General features: G+C 43.1%; 1 long non-coding RNA gene across 1 annotated transcript in view; it reads left to right on the forward strand.

Moving 5' to 3' along the window:
- The window catches only part of LOC140495670 (uncharacterized), a 328,864-nt gene extending 305,882 nt beyond the window's left edge, over nt 1-22,982 (forward strand). Inside the window, exon 4 of the long non-coding RNA XR_011964070.1 lies at nt 22,660-22,982. This is a non-coding gene — a long non-coding RNA (uncharacterized lncRNA). The remainder of the gene's footprint in view (nt 1-22,659) is intronic.
- The last annotated feature ends 261 nt before the right edge of the window (nt 22,983-23,243 follow it).

The raw sequence follows: 23,243 nt of genomic DNA on the forward strand, positions 1-23,243 counted from the left end.
CTACCCTATGTTCAGTCTCACGGTGTCCTGTTCAGTTGTTGCAAGATTTTCGCACTTTTAAAATGTGTCATCCATGCAATTAATGCAATATTCAATGTGTTTTCCAAACAATGATTCATGTATAAGAGTTGAGGATGTGGTGCTGGAAAAGCACAGCAGGTCAGGCAGCACCTGAGGAGCAGGAGAATCGACATTTCGGGCAAAAGCCGTTCATCAGGAATGGGGCTGTGAGCTGAGGGGTTGGTGAGATAAATGGAAGGGGGGGAAGGGCTGGGGGGAAGATGCAATCGGTAGATGGAGGTGGGGTAATGGTGATAGGTCAGAAGGGATGGTGGAGCAGATAGGTGGGAAGGAAGATGGACAGGGAGGACAGGTCATGAGGGAGGTGCCGAGTTGGAAGATTGGATCTGGGATAAGGTGGGGGGAGGGGGAAATGAGGAAGCTGGTGAAATCCACATTGATGCTATAGAGTTGGAGGGTCCTGAGGCAGAAGATGAGGCTGTCTTCCTCCAGGCGCCAGGTGGTTAGGGAGTGGTGATGGAGGAGGCCCTGGACCTGCATGTCCTTGGTGGAGGGGGAGGGGGAGTTGAAATGTTCAGCCATGGGATGGTGGTGTTGGTTGGTATGGGTGTCCCAGAGATGTTCTCTGAAACAATCTGCAAGTTGGCGTTCTGTCTCCCCAATGTAGAGGAGACCGTATCGGAAGCAATGGATACAGTAAGTGATATGTGTGGAAGTGCTGGTGAAACTTCGATGAATGTAGAAGGCTCCTATGGGGCCTTGGAGTGAGGGGGAGGTGTGGGCACAGGTTTTGCAATCCCTGCGGTGGCAGGGGAACGTGTAGGGAGGGGAGGGTGGGTTGGTGGGGGGGGGGGGGAGGTGGGGACTTGATGAGGGAGTAGCGGAGGGAACGGTCTTTGCGGAAAGCAGGTAGGAGTGGAGAATGCCACCGAAATCCTCTGTACAACAGCCAAAGCTGTACCACTTCATTCTCCTTCCATTTCACTACTGGTCCAGTCCAGCTAAAGTCCACATGCAACCAAAGATTCTGATCTAGATGCCTTGCAAGCCATGATGCAGTGATTCTTTGGGAATTATCTACGAAGTTTGTACTGCTCGCTGGGAGCCTTGAAAATGTCTCTGACTTACAGTAGAATACTTTGGACAGTTTTGACTCACTTATTTCGAAAGTTACTCAGGAATGTTAAATGGAAAAATTCCTAATCTAATGCCTTTAATAGCTATACACTGATCCTCCAGCATACCACCCCACACCTATCTACCCAACTATTTGCACCCTTAATTCTTTCTTGATTTCAATTGACAAATCACCATCTGATTCTCTCCCTGACACTGACTTCCCTTGACCTTACAAGACCAATCTCTCCAATCCACAAAACCCCCAGACCCCACCACCTGATTCCACCGACACCAATTGCCTTCCCCTGGGTTCCTGAATCCCTTGCTGCCATAACCAAACTAAACCCAGACTCAGCAACCCCTCCTGACCTGATCCAACTGCCACCCTCACCCACTTGGCACCCTACCAACCTATAAACCTGACTCCCTTCCCACCACAGCCAAATACCCTCTTAACCACTTCACCTACTCGATCCCTTATCCACTTACTTCATCCATCTAAACCCTTATCCACATATCTGATTTACCTTATCTACTTTCACACCAACATTTTCACCCATTCAAGCACTGTTTGCTCATTCACTCGCCCCATCCCCCAGTCACTCATTCACCCACCTACCCACACTCCTTTATTAATATATTGAAAAGTTATTTAAATGCTCCAAAATGTTCTACATGCAATTGAATGAAGCCTTACCAGAATTTGGCAGCTAGTGCCATATAATGTGAGCATGTATCATCTTCTCCACCAGTGCTATGAGGTGGGACTCTACACCTATGTAAACTCTATGTAAACTCTACATTTTGTAAGTAGCCAGGAATGGAATTCATGGACATAAATACAGAGGCCCAATATGGTGAACAAAAACAGGAGCAGAGCAACAATCTGATGGCATTTGCCACTCCTGGAAGAGTCAGGCCAATACCTTACTTTCCCATTCTTGCTGGCAAAATTGACAACAGCAATTTACCCACATTTCACCTAATCCTGCCGTACCCCTTTTGTATCCTCTTCAAAACTTGCTTTCTTATCTATCTTTGTATCATCAACAAATTTACGCACAATACAGTTGGTCCCTGAAATAACTCAACTGAAGCTGGTATCCCATCACCAAGTCCCCCATTATTTACACATGGAGAGTTCTTGACACTGATCCAGCTCTTTCAGAGCCAGCTGTCAGAGTAAACAGGATTTCTGACAATCCTGTTCTTATCTGTCAGCCCGGGCTTCCTGACTGGACTAGATTAACAGCCCCAATCAGGGAACTCATAAGTTTTACCTAGCTGATCTCACGTCATTAATATAGATTATAAATAGTTAAGTCTCCAACATTGATACATGTGGCACTCAATCTTGCACAGGTTATCAAGGTAAATTATCCCTATATCCAGGCTCTCTATTTCCTGTTAGTTAACCAATTGAATATCCATCCTGTCTCAAACAGAATTACTATGTTCCTTTTTACTGTCCATAATCAGTACCTTGCTTTGTAAAAGATGTGTGGTTTCTTGCCTTCAAACGACAATCTCCAATAAGTTATTCCAGAAGCAAGCTTGAAAATAAAGTAAGTTATTTATTAACAGATACTTGCCCTGAATTTTTAAAAGCTCAATTTCTCACTCTCTCAGCTCATAAACATTCTTTAAACACAAAGATTAAATGCAAATTAAGGTAAAACAAGATGGTATATTTGTCTCCAACTCTTTCATAGAAGGCCTGTAGTCTTTTTAGTTGAAGGCGATGCTTTAGTTGAAGTGGAAGTTTGGTAAAGCAAAGGAGTCTCAGTAGGCTGTGAGGTTGCTTGTAGATGTAATTTTCAGGAGGTTGGTTTTCAAGTGAACTCAAAGTTGGAACATACTGGGAGTCATTTGTCTGCCCTCAACGTATTACAGTTTACAGAGGAACCTTGATTATCCAGCATTCGATTATTCGAATATCAGATTATCCGGCAAGATTGCAAGGTCCCAATGCTCGGCTAAATTATGTTATCCAACATTCAATTACCCAGAATTTGATTAACCGAACAAAATACTCCCCACCCATGTCCTATAGATAATCGAGGTTCTTCTGTATTTTCTTGGCTACTTAGATAACTTGCAGCTAGTTCAATGATTTTTGGTCAAATTCGATCACTGCCTGCAAGCACCTTCTGCTGGTTTAAAAACAGATAACCAAGATAGGCTCCTCATGTGTGATTTTCACCAGTTCAAACAAAGAGTGATGTGTCCATTTATTTGTGTAATCCTATGGCATGGTGGCACAACGGTTAGCACTGCTGTCTTACAGCACCAGGGTCCCAGGTTCAATTCCAGCCTCAGGCAACTGTCTGTGTGGAGTTTGCACATTCTCCCTGTGTCTGCGTGGGTTTCCTCCCACAATCCAAAGATGTATAGGCCAGCTAAATTGCCCATAGTGTTAGGGAAATGGATCTGGGTGGATTACTCTTCAGAGGGCTGGTTGGGCTAAAGGGCCTGTTTCCATACTGTAGGGAATCTAATCTATTATTGTTTAACATCTTGAGAGTTTGAGACAGCTGGTACCATTGTGTTTGACTGAAATTCAACCTGAAATTACCCATCTGCATTAGTTTTAGGTATGACATTGTTATCAATCTGGAGCATTGCTTTTGTTCCTTCTTGAATCAGAGGAATGGTTCTAACCCACAAAAGAAATCAGATCAGAGGCAGCCATCGCTCACAGCCTTTGGTTCAGTTTTTCAAAAATATAAAGTCCATAATATATTGGAATACGAGAGCTAATATCTTTGCCAACATCATGAACTCTTCTTGTATACAGTAAGCAATACCAAAAGTTACTACTGATTGCTACCTGTAAATGTGGCAGCTTATTGAATGCCTTTTGGAAACACTCCATCTACAGGTAATCCATCCACCCTGTTTTTTACATATTAAAAACTCTAATAAACTTGTTTAATATAATTTCTCTTTCACAAAATTAATACTATATTATGATACTCAAAATGTCCCACAACTAGCTCTTTAATAGTGGATTCTAGCATTTCCCCAATGACAGATGTTGGTCTGGCTTACCTAGAGTTTCCTTCCTTTGTTGAATCGTTTACCTTTGCGGTTTTTACCAATCCACTGGGACCTCTCCAGAATCAAGGGAATTTTGCAAGGTTATAATCAATACATCTACTATTTCTGCAGCCATATTTTTAAGGCCCACTAGATCTAGGGGGACTTGTCAGCCTTTGGCCCCAGTTAGTTTCCACAGTATTTTGTCTCTTGATGATGATTATTTTGTGTTCCTCCTTTCCTTTTGCACTTTGATTTTCCAATTGTCTTGGGATGCTTTTTGTGTCTTCCACTATGAAGGCAGATGAAAAATTCTCTGATATGTTCCTACTTCCCATTTTGAATTGTCCTGTCTCAACGTGTAAGGAACTAACATTCAATTAAGCCATTTTATTCTTTTTGTACTCTTGCAGAAGATTTTACCTCTGCTTTAATATTGCTTGCTAGGCAGCTATGAAAGTGCTTTTTGCTTGTAGCCCTCAGCCACACAGCATACTCCCCATAGCTCCATCTGCATTATGGGATGCTGCTGGATGGACAAGGATAGCCTGTATACTAATCAGGACTTCATCCTCCATGAAGTCTGCAACATTGGATGCCACTATACTATTTTTTTGGCTCTCACAGAATGTATTATTTTGCCCTGCAGAAAATGAGGGTGAGATTTAATGAGTAGCTGTTGAAAAGGTCAAAGGAGCTGTATGGGCCCCAATATACAGTACATGGTGTGTGGTGAGAGCTATGAGAAGAAGCAAGATGGGATAAGGACTGAGAGACAATTAATGAGAAGCCCATTGTAACATGAAGTGAACTCAGAGGATTCATGTTAGAGTGTGAGGAAAAAAAAAGCAGTTTTAGTGTGCAGTATGGAGAGCAAATCAAGTGAAGAGTTGTTTTTTTGAATGAGAGGCATTGCAAATCTTTTGATTATGTTTCAACAAATCCAATTGTTGGAATAGAAATGTTGGGAGTGTTGGAAAGCAGGACGGTGAAAGAAAAGTCATTGAGACAGTTGGAGAGATGAAGCTGCATTCATTTTTGGCAGTTCATTAAAATGTTTCCTGGATCTGAAGGTACTGGTAGTCTCTCTGTCAGCACCTCTATTTGGGCTTACTGTATAGTGGCCTCCTCCTGCAGATATTGGAAACGGTGCTCCCAGCCCTGACATTCTCGATCAGAACTTCCAAGACTACCAGGTAGAATCTCAGGCTGTGAGCAGAGGTAGCAACTTAGCAATGCATTGGAATACCATCAACTGCAAGTTACCTCCAGACCACCCATCCTAACTTAGAAATCTATCACAACATCAGGTTATAATCCAAAAGGTTTATTTGGAAGCACTAGCTTTCTGAGCACTGCTCCTTCATCAGGTGGTGATTGGCGCTCCGAAAGCTAGTGCTTCCAAATAAACCCGTTGGATTATAACGTGATGTGTGATTTTTAACTCTATCCAGCCCAATCCAACACCGGCATCTCCTAGTCGTAGAAATATATCATCATTTCTTCAGTATTGCTGGGCCAAAATCCTGAAACTCCTTCTCCAGCAGCATTGTGGATCCACATGCACACCAAATAGACCAAAGCGTTTCAAGAAGCCAGTTGAACACCATCTTCTCAAGGACAAATATGGCTGGACAACAAATGTGGGCCCAGCCACTGTCGTCCATATCCCACGAAGAATCCTCTTTTGAGAAGTGCAAAAAGGAAACCAAACAGAAGACAATGCTGAGCAAGGATCACTTGACCCAAAAATGTTAACTTTGAATTCTCTCCACAGACGTCGCCAGACCTGCCTAGCTTTTCCAGCAATTCCTGTTTTTGTTTGAGAAAACAATGCAATCTAGCTTTAAGAGGTTGATTCCTGCTTTAACTAGTTCATTGGAGGGTAGGAAAGACTGGAAAAGATGCAGGCATGGAGGTCATTTTCCAACATGATCAGATATGCAATTTGAATGTGATATTAACGTACGGTTTAGCAGTTAAAAGCACATGAACCAGACATTAGTTATGTGATAAGAACTGCATGTAGAGTCAGACTAAAATTTCAGAAGCAAGAGAATCATTTATTAGCTGTGGCATTGTTATAAACAGAGGCCTTCCCCTCTAAGGTCTGGGTTCAAACAAGCTCAGTGTGACTGCTGGGAATGGTCTCTCCATCAGTTACAGGAAAAACTACTTGGAAGGTTCCTTGAAATTGCCCCATCTAAATTAGCAATTGCTGGGGATGTGCAACATGAAGAAAACATCACTTTGGTGCAGTGGACATCGCTCTATTGTGTTTGGTATCCAATCAGCTTTGTTAAGGTAATTTTCATAAGACAGTTAATTATGCTATCGCTCCTGGAGAGTTGGTATGCCAACATCCGTCAGCATTCATAAAAAGAAATCTTCTTTAGCAATAAGCAAAGTAACATTTTCTTACTAAAATGTAAATAATCTAAGGCTACATCCCCATCATTTACCCTGACATATTGCAAACTAGATTTGCACAGATGGGCAACAAGCCAGATTGTAAAAGAAACAACATAACATTAAATTACATTTAAGGTAACTCAAGCTATGAATGCAGTCACTTTAGAATTATATTTACCCTTAAACAGCAGATCCAATTATAATTCTTCTTATTCTAACTAAACTTGCTCTTTGTCAGCGACTCATAATTATTGGTGAAGCTATTTGAAATAGGCAGCATGAGTGTTTTAGTTCCAGTTGTAACACTTGCACCTTCAAAAACTCTCAAATATCTTGGGATCCTTGTGGTTTAATGGTGGAAAATAAGTTATTTGTAGAATGTCCATTTAGCCCTGTGATTATGAAAACCAATTCTTGCAATGATATAGTGATGTTAACGCAGTAAACCCTCCAAAGCAATTCAATGGGACATTAACCAATCAGCTTTTGTTCTGCTTTTAACTAGGTCAGCCAGATGGACCTCGTGGACTATGAGTTCCCTAATTGGGGCTGTTAATCTGGTCCAATCAGAGAGCCCTAGCTGACAGAAATAAACAGGAGTGGCAAACATCTTGTTCGCTCTGAGAGCTGGCTCCTTATCAAGGACTCTCCACATGTAAATAAGGGGTGACTTGGTGACAGGATTCTTGTTTCTGTGGAGTTATTTCAGTGGTGATGAGAGAAAAGCATGCTCCTGAAGAAATTTGCTCGCAACAGTTGTCTTTGAGTTGGGATAAGTATTTTGACTTCATACCATTGTTTGGAAAATTTATCTCTTTTGATCTTTCCTTCAAAGACTGGGGCCAATATGTGGACAAAATGCATTATCTTTTTCTGGGCAAATGATATGGCGGAAGATGAAAAGCAATGAGTATTTCTCCTGTGGATCCACAGTTTTTTCGGTTATTAGAAGCCTAACTTTCCCTGAGGCACCAGCTACTAAAACCTTTCAAGAGTTGAAAGGTTTGGGTCAGCACAGTGGCTAGCACTGCAGCCTCACAGTGCCAGGGACCTGGGTTCGATTCCAGCCTCGGGTGACTGTCTGTGTGGAGTTTGCACGCTCTACCTTTGTCTGCATGGGTTTCCTCTGGTTACTCCGGTTTCCTCCCACAATCCAAAGAAATGCAGGTTCAGTGAATTGGCCATGCTAAATTGCCCATAGTGTTCAGGGATGTGTAGGTTAGGTGCACTAGTCAGGGGTAAATGTAGGATAATAGGGGAGGGGAATGGATCTTGGTGGGTTCCTCTTTGGAGGGGTCAGTGTGCACTTGTTGGGTTGAAGGGCCTGTTTCCACAATATAGAAATTCTATGGTTAGTTAAGGAGTATTACGTCCCCAAGCCTCCTCTAATTCTGAGACGCTATTGGTTTTACTCAGCAATTCAAGAACCAGGAGAATCTGTATCTGGATTTTTGACAAGGTTGAGACGGCTGGCAGAGGCATGTGATTTAGATATGACTGTTAATAGATGTTGAGAGACTATTTGGTATGTGGGATTAATAATGTAACCATGCAAAAAACACTCACTAGCGGACGTCCAACTGGACATCAAACAGGGACTACAACTGGAAATGCAGCAAGTGGAGTATATGTGGTGCAGGGTATTCCAATGGAAATGGATGCTCTTGCCAGTCCGACTGAGCTTTGCAAACACCACCTAAGTAAAGGCAGTTTCATAGCCTCACTCAGGAATAACCCAAACAGAGGGATTCTAGGTCAGCCCACAGCAAAACCCCAGAACAATGCCAGACTTCAGCCAAATGTTTAAAATATTCATCAGAATCCAGGCCCGCAAGTCATTGTAGTTTTTGCTGATATGCAGGTTTAAGACAGCAAAAGAATCCCACTAGACCTAAATTGAGTAAGGGAAATCATAGGCCCGCATCCAGGAGAATGAACACCTTAGAAAGTCCACCTACATCTGGTTTGTAACACTTCAATTGCCTGACTGAACCAATCAAAATTACCATCTGGTTAAGTGGTCACTCAGTTCTAATAGAGGTCAATAGTGGCACAGCCATTTCAGTGATTGCAGAACCAGTCTTTAACAAAATTTGCTATGGACTCTAACTCTTAAGTCTGTGCAAAACCTCGGCTCGACTGATAACCTATGCTATCAAATCTTTACAGATTAAAGGGTACAACTTTTGTTCCGATCTCGTATAAGAAGTAGCTGGTTCAGTTACCACTGATAGTATTAAAAGGCTCTGGCCATTGCTTGATGGGGTGAAATTGGTTGAGAAAGATTCACCTAAATTGGCTCAACATTTTTCAATCAGAAAATGACTGCCTGAGTGAAATCCTAATTAAATACCCAAAGGTTTTCAGGGAAGTACAGAGACAATCAAAGGAGCGAAGGTGCCCTTACATGTTGACCAGGAAACAATTTCATGATTCTGCAAGCCTCACCCAGTGCCATTTGCCTGTCAGCAAAAGGAAGGGCAGAAATAAGAAAGCTGGAAAGTGAAGGAATCCTCAAACCAATCCAGTTTGAGGAATGGGTAGCACAAGTCATACTGATTGTGAAGCTCAATAGGTTGGTTCGCCCTTCTGGGGATTTTAAACAAATGGTAAACCACTTCTCACAACTGGATAAACACCCAATCCCTCACATAGAGGGGCTGCTGTCCCTCATGAAGCTAGATGTGAGCCATGCAAAATTGCAATCACGGTTTGATGAGGATTCCTACAAGTACACGACAGTTAATACCCATAAGGGTTTGTACCAATATGAGACTGCCATTTGGAGTAACATCAGCCTGTGCAATTTTTCAGCAGATGATAGAAAACATTTTACAAGTTCTACCACATTTACCTCAATGATGTGCTATTAACAGGGAAGACTAATAAGGAGCACATAGAGAATATGAACATAGTCCCTAGATGTTTCTCCCAGGTGGCTGTATTGCCTGAGAAGGGAAAATTATGTGTCACCCTAAGTGACCCACTTGGACTACAGAGTCAACAAGAGTGGGTTACACTGATCATAAGATAAAAGTGAGGGTGATCAAAGGTGCCCTGGTGCCAATGTCAGTACCAGTGCTTAAGTCTTTCCTTGGACTGATGAATTATCATGGAAAGTTCATACATAACCTGGCCTCCATCCTAGCACCTTTGCATCAACTCTTCAAAAAGGTTCACTGAGCCAAACCACAGTTTTCAGGAAAGTGAAAAAACAGCTAGCATCTTTTAAGGTGTTGGCACATTATGACATCAGCAAAATCTGGTATTGACGAGCGACAACTCCCTGTACTGCATTGGGTTAGTATTAGCTTGTAGGTGGCCTAATGAAGAGGAATGAGAAGAGTTATGAGTGGGGAGAGGGGCATAGTGATGAGGTGGTGATAGGTGAATACAAGTGGTAGGTACAACCTAGTAGGTCAATAGGAGGAATGAGTCTGGTTGGTAGGTGGAAGGAGGAGTCAGTTAGATGGACGGAAGGGAGAAGGCGAGGCTGGAAAGGGAGTCAGGGGATGGTGAGGAAGATTATTTGAAGTTGGAGAACTCAATGTTGAGTCCTCTGAGCTGTAGGTTGCCCAGGTGGGACGTGAGGTGTTCCTCCAATTTGCGATCTGATTCACTGCGGCAATGGAGGAGACCGAGGATAGACATGTCAGAGAGGGAGTGGGAAGGGGATTTGAAAGGTCTGGTGAGCAGGAAGTCAGGCTTTCCCTTACCACCTCAGCCCTCTGCCCCTCTCCCCACCTATAACCCTTCCCCACCCTTTATCTGCAACTCCCTCTAGCCCCTCCTCCATTTCTGAAGCATGGTTATACCTGAAATGCTAGACTTCTCCACCTCTTGGTGCTGCCTGACTTGCTATGCTCTTCCAGCCTCCTGCTTGTCTATTTTGGATTCCTGCATCTGCAGCTTTTTTTTCTCTAATGGAGAGGAATGCTCAATAGCATATGCATCCAGGACTTTGGTAAATGCAGAGTATACGTACACCCTGATAGAGAAGGAATATTTACAGTCAGGACATTCCACAAATACCTTTACGGATGTAAATTTGTAACAATAATGGACCACAAACCCTGCAAGATTTACTTTAATAGACAAGGCAGTGCTGCCCATAGCTTCAAGTTGAATTTAGCGGTGGGCTGTAATACCAAATGTGGTATAAACAATGACTGCAGATGGTGGAAACCAGATTCTGGATTAGTGGTGCTGGAAGAGCACCGCAGTTCAGGCAGCGTTCGAGGAGCAGTAAAATCGACGTTTTGGGCAAAAGCCCTTCATCAGGAATCCTGTAATAGCAAATGTGTATAATTACAAGTTGGCATACCATCCAGGAGACAAAGTTGCAAATGCTGATGCACTGAGCCACCTACTGCCGGCAGATACACCACCATGGTACCGTCACTGGTTTTAAATTTTCTGGACGCACTTTCAGTCATAGCTGATATTATCAAACTTTGGACGCAAAAATATCCGGTCCAAGTAAAACTGAAACAGCTGGTGGTGACGAGGGAAACCGAAGGGCCATCACAACCAGAGCTGAAACTTTCTTGGACCCATAGTGACCACATCATAGTAGAGGATGGTATATTATTACAGGGAGCAAGAGTGATTGTCTCGAGTAAAGGTCGCCGTCAGATACTGGCTGAACCCCACCAGGGTCATCCAGGAGTTTCCAAAATGAAGATGTTGGTGAGAAGTTATTCCTGGTGGCCAGGATTGGATGCGAATCCTCTTGCAAGGATGTCTGCCTTGAAGAAGTTTTCCTCTTCTCTCTACAAGAATCTCAGGGAGTCCCTCTCCCACTGCAACACCCAGGTCATTTCCTCTGCCTGTATTCCTGTTGAAGGGCTTTTGCCCGAAACGTCGATTTTCCTGCTTCTCGGATGCTGCCTGAACTGCTGTGCTTTTCCAGCACCACTCTAATCCAGAATGTAGATATAGCTGTGTTGATGGGACAGTGCACACAAAGACTAAAATTACCACCAGCAGCTCCCCCACATTTGTGGCAAGGGGGGGGTAAACCCTGGAATTGGTTATACATCGTGCGAAGTCCGTTCATTGGCATTGTGGACGCCCACTCAAAATGGTTAGATGTACATAGAGTGCATTTGTCAAACACAGGGACACAATGCACGCATTATTTGCAATACACTGACTCCTGGAAGCATTGTCACAGGTAATGGGCAATTGTTTACCAACAAGGAAATGGAGTATTTCCTAAAGTTGAATGGTATTCATCATATAAGGACAGCTCCATACCATCCATTATCCAATGGTCTGGCAAAAAGAACATTCCAAAGTTTGTGAGAAAATTTGTAGCTCGGGTGCTCGTTGTTGTGATTCTGTTCGCCAAGCTGGGAATTTGTGTTGCAGACGTTTCGTCCCCTGTTTAGGTGACATCCTCAGTGCTTGGGAGCCTCCTGTGGAGCGCTTCTGTGATGTTTCCTCTGGCATTTATAGAGGTTTGTCTCTGCCGCTTCCGGTTGTCAGTTCCAGCTGTCCGCTGCAGTGGCCGGTATATTGGGTCCAGGTCCATGTGTTTGTTGATATCAAGGATGTCACCTAGACAGGGGATGAAACGTCTGCAACACAAATTCCCAGCTTGGCGAACAGAATCACAAGAACATTCCAAACTTTGAAGGCAGGCGTGAAAGAAGCAGCCTACAACTTCATTACATACCAAACTGTCCGATTCCTATTTGATCATATGACCATCCCTCATGCAATAGGGATAGCACCAGCAAAGTTGCTAATGGGGAGAAGACTCCACACCAGGTTAAATCTGACCTTTGTGGACCTGGGGTGGGGTCAGGGTGAAATTGCATCAGAAATGCCGATGCTGGACAGAAGACTCCACTAAGTGAGTGACACAGTTAACTTCGGGGAACAAAGTTTGACATAGGAACCATGGGAATGAGTACCATGGGTAGGAGACATGGTTGATGCAAGGTCAGGTCCAGTGATGCGCAAAGTTCGGGTAGGTGCAACAGTCCAGAACAGGCACATGGACCCCAGATGAAGGCTTCAAAATGAGTGGGCTTGCATGAAGGATCTCAAAGGTTGTGCTCCTCTCACCACCAGCCAAGCTATGTCTTGCTGCTTGATGGAATCAGACAGCTTCTCTGTGACACCAACTGCAAGGACACCCCTCCCAAAATGCTTCACCGTGTCATCATCTGTGAGGACAACTTTCCAGAATGTTTCTTTTTTTTATTTCCAAACTTTACTTTATTCATAAAATACTTTAATGGTCTGTACAGTTGGACATGCCATACATATGTAAACATTCTATTTGTTTGCATACCGAAACAGAGTAATCATTCCTATTTACTGGTCTGTACGATTACATTTTGAGCTGAGGCGTCAGCAGAGCCCAAATGACTGCGCGGGCCCCCTGTTCTTCTTTAGGCAGGCAGATGTTACACAGTGGGCTTTCCCCACCACGCCTTGGCGGCAGCTGCCCCAAGCTTCAGCGCATCCCTCAGCACGCAGTCCTGGACCTTGGAATGTGCCAGTCTGCAACACTCAGTTGGGGTCAACTCCTTCAGCTGAAAGATCAACAGGTTTCGGACCGCCCAGAGAGCGTTCTTCACCAAGTTGATGATCCTCCAGGCACAGTTGATGTTCGTCTCGGTGTGCGTCCCGGGGAACAGGTCGTAGAGCACGGAGTCCCGCGTCACGGCGCTGCTCGGGACGAACCTCGACAAACACAACTGCATTCCTCTCCAGACTTCTTCTGCATAGGCACATTCCAGAAGGAGGTGTCTGACAGTCTCGTCCCCCCCATAGCCGCTTCGAGGGCAGCGTGCGGTGCGGCAGACAGTCCGGGCGTGCATGAAGGATCTCACAGGCAGAGCCCTTCTCACCACCAACCAAGCCATGTCTTGGTGCTTGTTGGAAAGTTCTGGCGATGAGGCATTCTGCCAAATGGCTTTGACAGTCTGCTCAGGGAACCGCTCGACAGGATCCGCCCTCTCCTTTTTCCCGAAGGGTCTCAAGGACACTACGTGCTGACCACTTCCTGATGGACTTGTGGTCAAAGGTGTTTTTCTTCATAAACTTCTCCATGAAGGGCAGGTGATATGGAACGGTCCAACTACTCGGAGCGTTCCACGGCAGCGAGGCCAGGCCCATCCTTCGCAACACCAGGGACAGGTAGAACCTCAGTATGTAGTGACACTTGGTGTTTGTGTACCGGGGATCAACGCACAGCTTGATGCAGCCACACACAAAGGTGGCCATCAGGGTGAGGATGGCATTGGGTGTATTTTTTCCCCGTTGCCCAGATCTTTGTACAGTGAGTCCCTTCAGACCCAGTCCATCTTTGACATCCATATAAACTGGAAGATGGCCCGGGTGACTGCAGCAGCACAGGTTCTGGGAATAGGCCAGACCTGTACCACGTATAATAGCAATGACAGTGCCTCACACCTGATGACCAGGTTTTTTCCTGTGATGGAGAGCGACCGTAGCTTCTGTCTGCCCAGTTTCTGCCTCACTTTGCTGATACACTCCTCCCAAGACTTGGCACACACCCCAGCTCCTCCGAACCAAATACCCAGCACCTTCAGGTGGTCAGTCCTGACGGTGAAGGGGATAGAGGATTGGTCGGCCCAGTTCTCGAAGAGCATGGCCTCACTCTTGCCTTGGTTTACCTTGGCCCCCGAGGCCCGTTTGAACTGGTCACATATGCACATGAGTTTGCGCACGGACAGCGGATCCGAGCAGAAAACGACAACGTCATCCATGTACAGGGAGGCCTTAACCTGCAGGCCCCGCTGCCAGGAATAGTCACCCCTCTCAGGCTCGCATCCTTCCTGATGGACTTGGCAAATGGCTCTATGCAGCACACAAACAAGGCAGGAGAGAGAGGGCAGCCCTGCCTGACTCCAGATCTGACTGGGAAGCTGTCTGATTCCCACCCATTGATTGAGACTGCACTAACAATGTTGGTGTAGAGCAGTCTGATCCAATTGCAGATTCCCTCCCCAAAACCCATCTTGGAGAGAACATCTCTCATATACCTGTGTGATATCCTGTCAAAGGCTTTCTCCTGGTCCAGGCTGATCAGGCAGGTGTCCAACCCTCTGTCCTGCACGTAGGCGATCGTATCCCTGAGGAGTGTGAGACTCTCAGCGATCTTCCTGCCCGGTACAGCACAGGTTTGGTCAGGGTGAATCACCGACCCCAGAGCAGACCTGACCCAGTTGGCGATTACCTTTGCCCAGAATGCTTCACTGCGACACCAACTGCGAGGGCACCCTTCCCAGACTGCTTCACTGTGACACTGACTGCGAGGACACCCTTCCCAGAATACTTCACCATGACACTGACTGTGAGGGCATTCTTGCCAAACTACTTCACCGTGATACTGACTGTGATGACACACTTCCCAGAATGCTTTACTGTGACATCAACTGTAAGAGAATGGATGGGAATCTGGAATCCACTGCCTGAAAGTGTAGTAGAGTAGCAAAGTCTATAAAGAGTAGTAGAAACTGTCATGATATTTAAGAAGTATTTAGAAATGCAGTTATGATGTCATGGCATACAAGGCTTTGGACCAAATGCTGGAAAATGGGATCGGAATAGTTGGGTGCTTGTGTTTGACCAGTGCAAACTCAATGGGCTGAAGGACTGTAGACTTCAATAAATCTTTGACTCAAAGATTAGCAGAAAATCACCAAAGGAAGGGGAAGGAACTTAAAGCAATCTCTATCATGAGCAAAAAAGTATTAGGAAAATCCATTGGACTAATAGCTGACAGGTGTCTGGAACTGATGGCCTGGTTCTTTGCCTCTTAAAAATAGTGCCTGCAGAAATAGTGAACAATTGTTTGTAATGTTCTAATATTCCCTTGATTTCACAAAGGACCCAATGAATTGAAAAAACTGTAAATGTGGCATTTATATTCAAGAAAGAAAGAAAACAGAAATTGCTTCTGCACTTTCTCCAATACAGTCACATCCTTCCTATAATGTGGCACCCACAGCTGTAGACCATACCCCAGCTGAGCTCTAACAAGTGGTTTATACAAGTTCAACATCGCCTCCTTGCTATTGCACTCTATGTCCCTACTCATAAAACTGAGGAAAATGTATACTTTATTAGCATATTCTGTTCCCTCCACATGCCCTGCCACTTTCAATGATCTGTGCATGTATACACCCAGGTCCCACTACTCCTGCATCCCCTTTAGAATTGTACCCTTTATTTTGTATCGCCTTTCAATGTTTTCCCAAACAATATGCATGACCTGACAGTTCTGCACATTGAATCTCATCTGCTGTTCTCTCCACTAACTTGTCAATGTTATTTTGGAGTTCCACACTGTCTTATAGTTCTTCCGAGTTTCATCATCTGCACACTTTGAAATTGTCCCTTGGACTTCAAGATCCAGATCATTAATATATATCAGGAAAAATAAGGGTCCTAATACCGATGCCTGGAAACTCCACTCCAAACATTCCTCCAGCCTGAAAAAATATCCATTGAATCACTTATTATAAGGGGTGAGAATGTGAATTTAAGGAAGTCTTACTGCAACCATACATGACATTGGTGAAATAATATGTTTCTGTATGCAGTTTTGCTCTTCTAATTTCAGGGAGATATACTTGTATTGGAGGCAGTCAGACAGGGATCACTTTTTGATCCCTGGGCTGAAGAGTGTCTTATGAAGAAAGGTTGAACAGTTGGAATATACCCATTGGAGTTGAGAAGAAACATCAAGAGGAGATCTTACTGAGAGATGTAAACTTCTGAAGAGATAAAAATGAAATACTGCAGAGGCTGAAAATCTGAAATAAAAACAGCAAGTATTGGAAGTAATCATGATGTGGAGATGCCGCTGTTGGACTGTTATGGACAAGGTTAGAAGTCACAGGACACCAAATTATAGTCCAACAGGTTTATTTGAAATCACAAGCTTTCAGAGCACTGCTCCTTTGTCAGGTTAAGTGTCTTCACCAGCTGAAAGAGCAGCACTGCGAAAGCTTGTGATTTCAAATAAACCTGTTGGACTATAACCTGCTTTCTTGTGACTTCTCACCTTGGAAATACTCAGCTGGTTTGGCAGCATCTGTGAAGAGAGGAACAGAGTTAATGATTCAAGTAGATGAGTCTTCTTCACAACTGATTGTGAACAGGCTTGACAGGATAGTCATAACAGTAAGACATTTCCCTTTTTTCAGGGCATCTAGAGCAATGGGACAGGGTTTCAAAACAGTCCTCCCATTTAAGATCAAGTTAAGGAGGGATTTCTTCCCTTGTTAACCTTTGCAATCTCTACATCAGAGAGCAGTGGAGGATGGGTCATTGAATATTCTCAAGCCTGAGTTAGACAGTGTTTTTATCTTTAAATGAGTGAGAAGGTAATGGGAGTAAAGCAGAGATGCAGAGTTAAAGCCATTATCAGATCACCAATACAGGAGTTGGGACATCATGTTGCGGCTGTACAGGACACTGGTTAAGCCACTGTTGGAATATTGCGTGCAGTTCTGGTCTCCTTCCTATCAGAAAGATGTTGTGAAACTTGAAAGGGTTCAGAAAAGATTTACAAGGAGGTTGCCAGGGTTGGAGGATTTGAACTATAGGGAGAGGCTGAACAGGCTGGGGCTGTTTTCCCTGGAGCGTCGGAGGCTGAGGGGTGACGTTATAGAGGTTTACAAAATTATGAGGGGCATGGATAGGATAAATAGACAAAGTCTTTTCCCTGGGGTTGGGGAGTCCAGAACTAGAGGGCATAGGTTTAGGGTGAGAGGGGAAAGATATAAAAGAGACCTAAGAGGCAACTTTTTCACACAGAGGGTGATACATGTATGGAATGAGCTGCCAGAGGAAGTGGTGGAGGCTGGTACAATTGCAACATCTAAAAGGCATTTGGATGGGTATATGAATAGGAAGGGTTTGGCGGGATATGGGCCAGGTGCTGGCAGGTGGGACAAGATTGGTTGGGATATCTGGTCGGCATGGACGGGTTGAACCGAAGGGTCTATTTCCATGCTGTACATCTCTATGACTCTATAACTCTAATAGCAGAGCAGGCTCGAGAGGAAAAATGGCTAACTCCTGCTGTGCTTTTGTGTAGAGACATGAGTTGTATCTTTACATTACATCATACACACTAGAAAATACCTTTTTGACTGTTTACCTGCTGTCTCAAAATGGAAATATGTACACTGACCTCATTAGGACTGACTCATTGCATTCCATTAGAATATCATCTAATCAGCCAGCTGGAGATGTAACCAGTGGACCAGAACATTTGATAGCAGTTATTTGACCACTGTTGTCATTTAAAACCCTCATTGAGGCCTCCAGAAATTATTGTGCATATTCTCGACTATATTTAAGATCCGGTCTGTTGCATGAAGCATCTTTATGTCATAAAAGAGGAACTATATTACAAGATGGCCACTTCTGTTATAAAATAGCTTGCAGTGAATTGATACACCCGAATTACAGTACCCAGGCATGATTACAAAAGCTGAGTGGCTTAAAATACTTGGCTGCTGTCAAGACATTTGAAGTTTAATGACCACGTAAAAGTGAAAGATCTTTCAACATAATACATATTTGGTGCAGTATATGTATGAAAGGACTGCCTGACTAATTAAAAGAAATGTGGCATATTGCAATTTAAGAACATAAGCAGAGACCAAGCCCGCTAAAATGCACTGTAAACAATCTTATTACCCAGTCTGCAACTTCTTTAAGATAAAGTTGCATGCCTTTGTAAAAGAACTTGTCGTCCCACTTTAAACACATTAATATAATTTCAGCAGCATTATTATGACTTAAATTTCTTCTTGCAACAGTGTAAAGTGCCTCACCCCTAATTAAAACCAGATGATGAATATCATGTCATACTTGGAAAAGAACCAATCACATAAGTGGGTGGTTAGCCTTATTTGTTTTTAAGAAAACATTTCTAAGGGATCTTCCAGTAAAATGTGCTAGAGAGAAAGAACAGATGTTTGCATTCTTAAGAAGGTCCATCTTCAGATGCATTCAGAGCCGGTGAATCCAGACAGCTATTAATTCAACACCCTGATTCAGAAAAACTATTTTGGACATGGAGGAAGCAATTAGCTTTGTGTAGGAGCTAATTTTAAATTATTTTGTCCCGGTGTGTTAATTTTGATATTGCAAAAATATTGCCTTTTGTTTTGCATTTGCAGTGACACTTTACATGGAGCAATAACGAAACTGACATTTCATGTGTGGCTTTGTACCAAACAAATGCCACCAGGTATTTTCCATACATAATGTGGACGAATTAGGTGCAATTGTTTTAAATGTTTGGCTAACTTGCAACATATAAATAGGTATCATGGCGACAAAAAAAGATAATACATTCATTAACAAAGGCACCATCTAATCTTGCAGCGCCCCCCCCCCCCCCCCGAATCCACCAGATAACATCATTTTAGTAGCTGTGTAGTGAAGATCAGGGCAGCAGCACATTACTTTGCAACTGCATCTCATAATGGTCAAACTCAAATTGCTAGGATATACACAGCAGAGTTGTTTATACCAGCAGTAAAAGCATGACTGGCTACGTTCTCAATTTCTTGACTGAGAATGCCTTAAATTAAGCAGCCCACTTGATTGCATTGAAGTTCATTCAGTCAGTGTGCTCTAGTCACACTTCTGCTGTTACGTAGCTCTTCTGCAACAGACACGACAGAATACATCATAACTTTGTGTGATAGAATAATGAGTGATGCTACTTAAATTGATATTGAGAGAGATGCAAAATCAGTTTGTCACTCACTATTCACCCATAGCCCATTATAAAAAGTCAAATTCCACTCCATTGAGTTTTGCATCAACATGCTGGCAGGGCATAATATATTAATGAAAAGATAAACTCAAATACTAAACCACTGGTCATATTATCCAGAAATCCACACCTTGGATCATCCAGGAACCAATTTCAGCTGGTTATTTCTCTATAACATAAAACTGGAAGAAAACATTACTTTTGTTTGTTTAGCACCAAGAGGAAGTGATAAGTAGATGAAAGTAGGATCCATAATTTGGGCAGTTAACAGAAGTAGAAAATAACATGCATGAATCTAAAGCAAGACCTCCAATTGCAAGAAATCCCCTGCAAAATGAACAGGGTGATCAGTGAAATATCACCCGCAGATGTCAGAGACAGGCCTGACCATATTTGGGCTTCAGGCCTCATTTGAATGAAACAGGGGAACAATTGGAAGTGGCCACTCAATTTACCAGGTAGAAGCATTTGGATTTTGGCCAACTCAAGCAAATGAGTCAGCCGCCACAAGAGGCTGCTGGGAGAAAGGAAGAGGGCAAGCCTTGGGCTGACAGTGGGTCACAGGATTTTGTGGAGCCACAAGGGGCACGGAAATTAAGGTTTTTTGTTTTCTGAGTAGTTTCTTTAAAGATTGTTCATTAGGAGCTGAAGACAGGAATAAACTATTCAGAGCATGCATTCTGTAAACTTCTCTGATTTGATCAAGGCTTAATTACCTACATTTACATCATCAAAGCATCTGACAACTCCTTTAGGAAAGCATCAAGCCTACAGGTCACTTCCAGATGACATTACACCTGAAATTCTTCTCTTAATTTAGTGACCAAGGAATTGGCATAACTCTATTGATTTCTTTCAGTTAATATTAGTTTCATTGGTTTAATGAAAGCATGGTTGTGGGTGAATTTCCATTTATAAATGAGAGCAGAGGTTAGAGAGATAATGATAGATGTAGTCAAATGCTTTGTAAGACATGATGATTGCTTAATTAAAGATTTTTGTTTTGCTCATTCAGGGGATGTGGATGTCAGTGGCTGATCAGCATTTATTGCCCATTCTTAGTTGCCCTGAAGAAAGTAGGGGTGGGCTGCCTTCTTGAACCACTGCAGTCCACCTGTTGTGGGTGGACCCACAATGACATTAGGGAGGGAATTCCAGGATTTTAACCCAGCGACTGTGAAGGAACTGCAATATGTTTCCAAGTCAGGACAGTGAGTGGCTTGGAGAGGAACTTGAAAGGGGTGGTGATCCCATATATCTGCTCCGCTTGTCCTTCTGGATAGAAATGGTTGTGGGGTTGGAAGGTGCAGGCTGAAGTTCTTTGGTGAATTGCTGCAGTGCATCTTGTAGATAGTACACACTGTGGTGGAGAGAGTGAATGCTTGTGGATAAGGTGCCAATCAAGAGGGCTGCTTTGCCCTGGATGGCTTCTTGAGTGTTGTTGGAGCTGCACACATCCAGGTAAATGGACAGTATTCCATCACACTCCTGACTTGTGCCTTATAGATGCTGGATGGGGTTTGGGATGTCAGAAGGTGTGCTACTTGCTGCAGTATTCCTAGCCTCTGAATATGATACCATGGAAATGCTAGTAAAGGAAGACTACAGAACATGCAGTGTTAGGAGCTTGGAGTTATCTCTGAATCTTCTTCAAGGTGAGGAAGGAAGAAACTGCAAAATTTGGATCAAGGTTAAATTGGGAGAGTATATATAACATGATTCTGCAAATTGTACATGTTCTACAGAGGCGACAGCCTGATAGGCTACATGATCTCTCTGTTCCTATATTCAGACATTGTCAAAACAGAAATGAATAGTTTCAGTCTGCCCAGTACCAAACTAGACAAAAACAAAGGCTCTGGAAGCACTTAGTAAAAAGTCAAACAAGGTGCTGTGAACTTGTACTGTCCATTGAATATGTTTCACATTTTACTTTAAATTGCATTAAGGGCAATGTTCCACACTTGAAGACGACCTGTGAAACTCTTGTATAGTGTAGTTGTAGGTTGTAAATTTGCAACATTGGATTATTTGTATTGTTTGATTTCCTGGACCTTTTTAACATTTAGCATTTCTTAGTTAACTCATTTTTAGGGGTTTCCCACAGCAGGCAAGAATTACATGAGGGTGACATGATTGAAATCTTAGCTGCTAGTCTTTCAGAAATGCATCTTCTATTGGTGACTTTTTTTAGATTAGATTAGATTCCCTACAGTGTGGAAACAGGCCCTTCAGCCCAATCAGTCTACACCGACCCTCCGAAGAGTAACCCCCCCAGACCCATTTCCCTTTGACTAATGCATCTAACACTACGGGCAATTTAGTATGGCCAATTCATCTGACCTGCACATCTTTGGATTCTGGCAGGGAACCGGAGTACCCGGAGGAAACCCACACAGACACAGGGAGAATGTGCAACCTCTACACAGACAGTCGCTCAAGGCTGGAATTGAACCTGGGACCCTGTTGCTGTAAGGCAGCAGTGCTAACTGCTGAGCTGGGCAAGCAACATTGACATGTCTACAATCTCAGTTATTTCATTCTCATAAAACCTGAAGAGGCAGCACTGTGATAGAAAATGCTTGTCAAGGAACAAACAGATGAAGAACACCTTACTCTTGATCAAAACAAGGAATTCACTCAAACCATTAGTGGATGACTATGGGTGCGCACTTAAAAGAGATTCAGTTATCTGTTACAACTTGTCACAAAATGGGCTACATTCTCAAATTAGTTTAATAGCACTATTATTTAGCACTTGCATATTTGAGGTAAATGCATTTTAAAGTCACAGACCCTTGACTACAATTGTCCCTAACAATTTAGGTTCCTGATCTAAACCACTGGAGCATATTTATTTGAAAACATAAGTAGCTATCATTATTGTACAACTTATCAAAAACATAATTCCAAATGTTAAATGTACAAGAAAGAGATAATGTTTTAAACTTTGGAAGGTGCAAAGTGCCAATATTCAGGTGTTGTTGACCTTGTGATAGTCAGAATAACATTAATTAGTTTGTAATTGTTACTCAGGGCAGAATCTTCCCAGCTCCTGAACAATATGGGCATTGATGAGAAAGTTGGGAAAACCATGTGAGATGGCCAACAAGGAGTTTCTCAATATCCAGACCAAAACGTCCCATTCTGCAACCAACTATTGAATAAAAAGACAATATTCTTGTGAATGAATGTGAGAGGTCTGTTTGAATTCATTAACATCTCATTATGAGTTAATCTTGCCTCATTAACATACAGTTTTCCCTTCTCCCATCCACCAGATAGAAAATCGACAGCAACCACCTGAAGAAGAGGCAGCGCTCCGAAAGCTAGTGCTTCCAAATAAACCTGTTGGACTATACCCTGATGTTGTGTGATTTTTGACGTTACCTTGAGTATGTAATTTAAAATAAATTCTGGGATTTACATATGACAGAACTGAAACCAGCATATCCCATTCTAAAAGATGAAAGATTTAATCTAAAATTGTTTAATGTATCACATTTCCATGATCTTTAGCTATAAGTTCTGTGATCATGATGTTATTCTCCACAACCACCTGATGAAGGAGCAGCGCTCCGAAAGCTAGTGCTTCCAAATAAACCTGTTGGACTATAACCTAGTGTTGTGTGATTTTTAGCTTTACATAGAGCAAGCCATTGTTATACATTTAAGAACATCAGGAGGTGACCCCTGGATTCCCAAATATAATTTACATGTGTAGTATTTTACACAAGAACTTGTGGATATAGAACATAGAAAAATACAGCGCAGTACAGGCCCTTCGGCCCTCGATGTTGCGCCGACCGAAGCCTACCTAACCTACACTAGCCCAATAACCTCCATATACTTGTTCAATGCCCAC

This window comes from Chiloscyllium punctatum, chromosome 25 (assembly GCF_047496795.1).
Source record: "Chiloscyllium punctatum isolate Juve2018m chromosome 25, sChiPun1.3, whole genome shotgun sequence".
Lineage (NCBI taxonomy): Eukaryota > Metazoa > Chordata > Chondrichthyes > Orectolobiformes > Hemiscylliidae > Chiloscyllium > Chiloscyllium punctatum.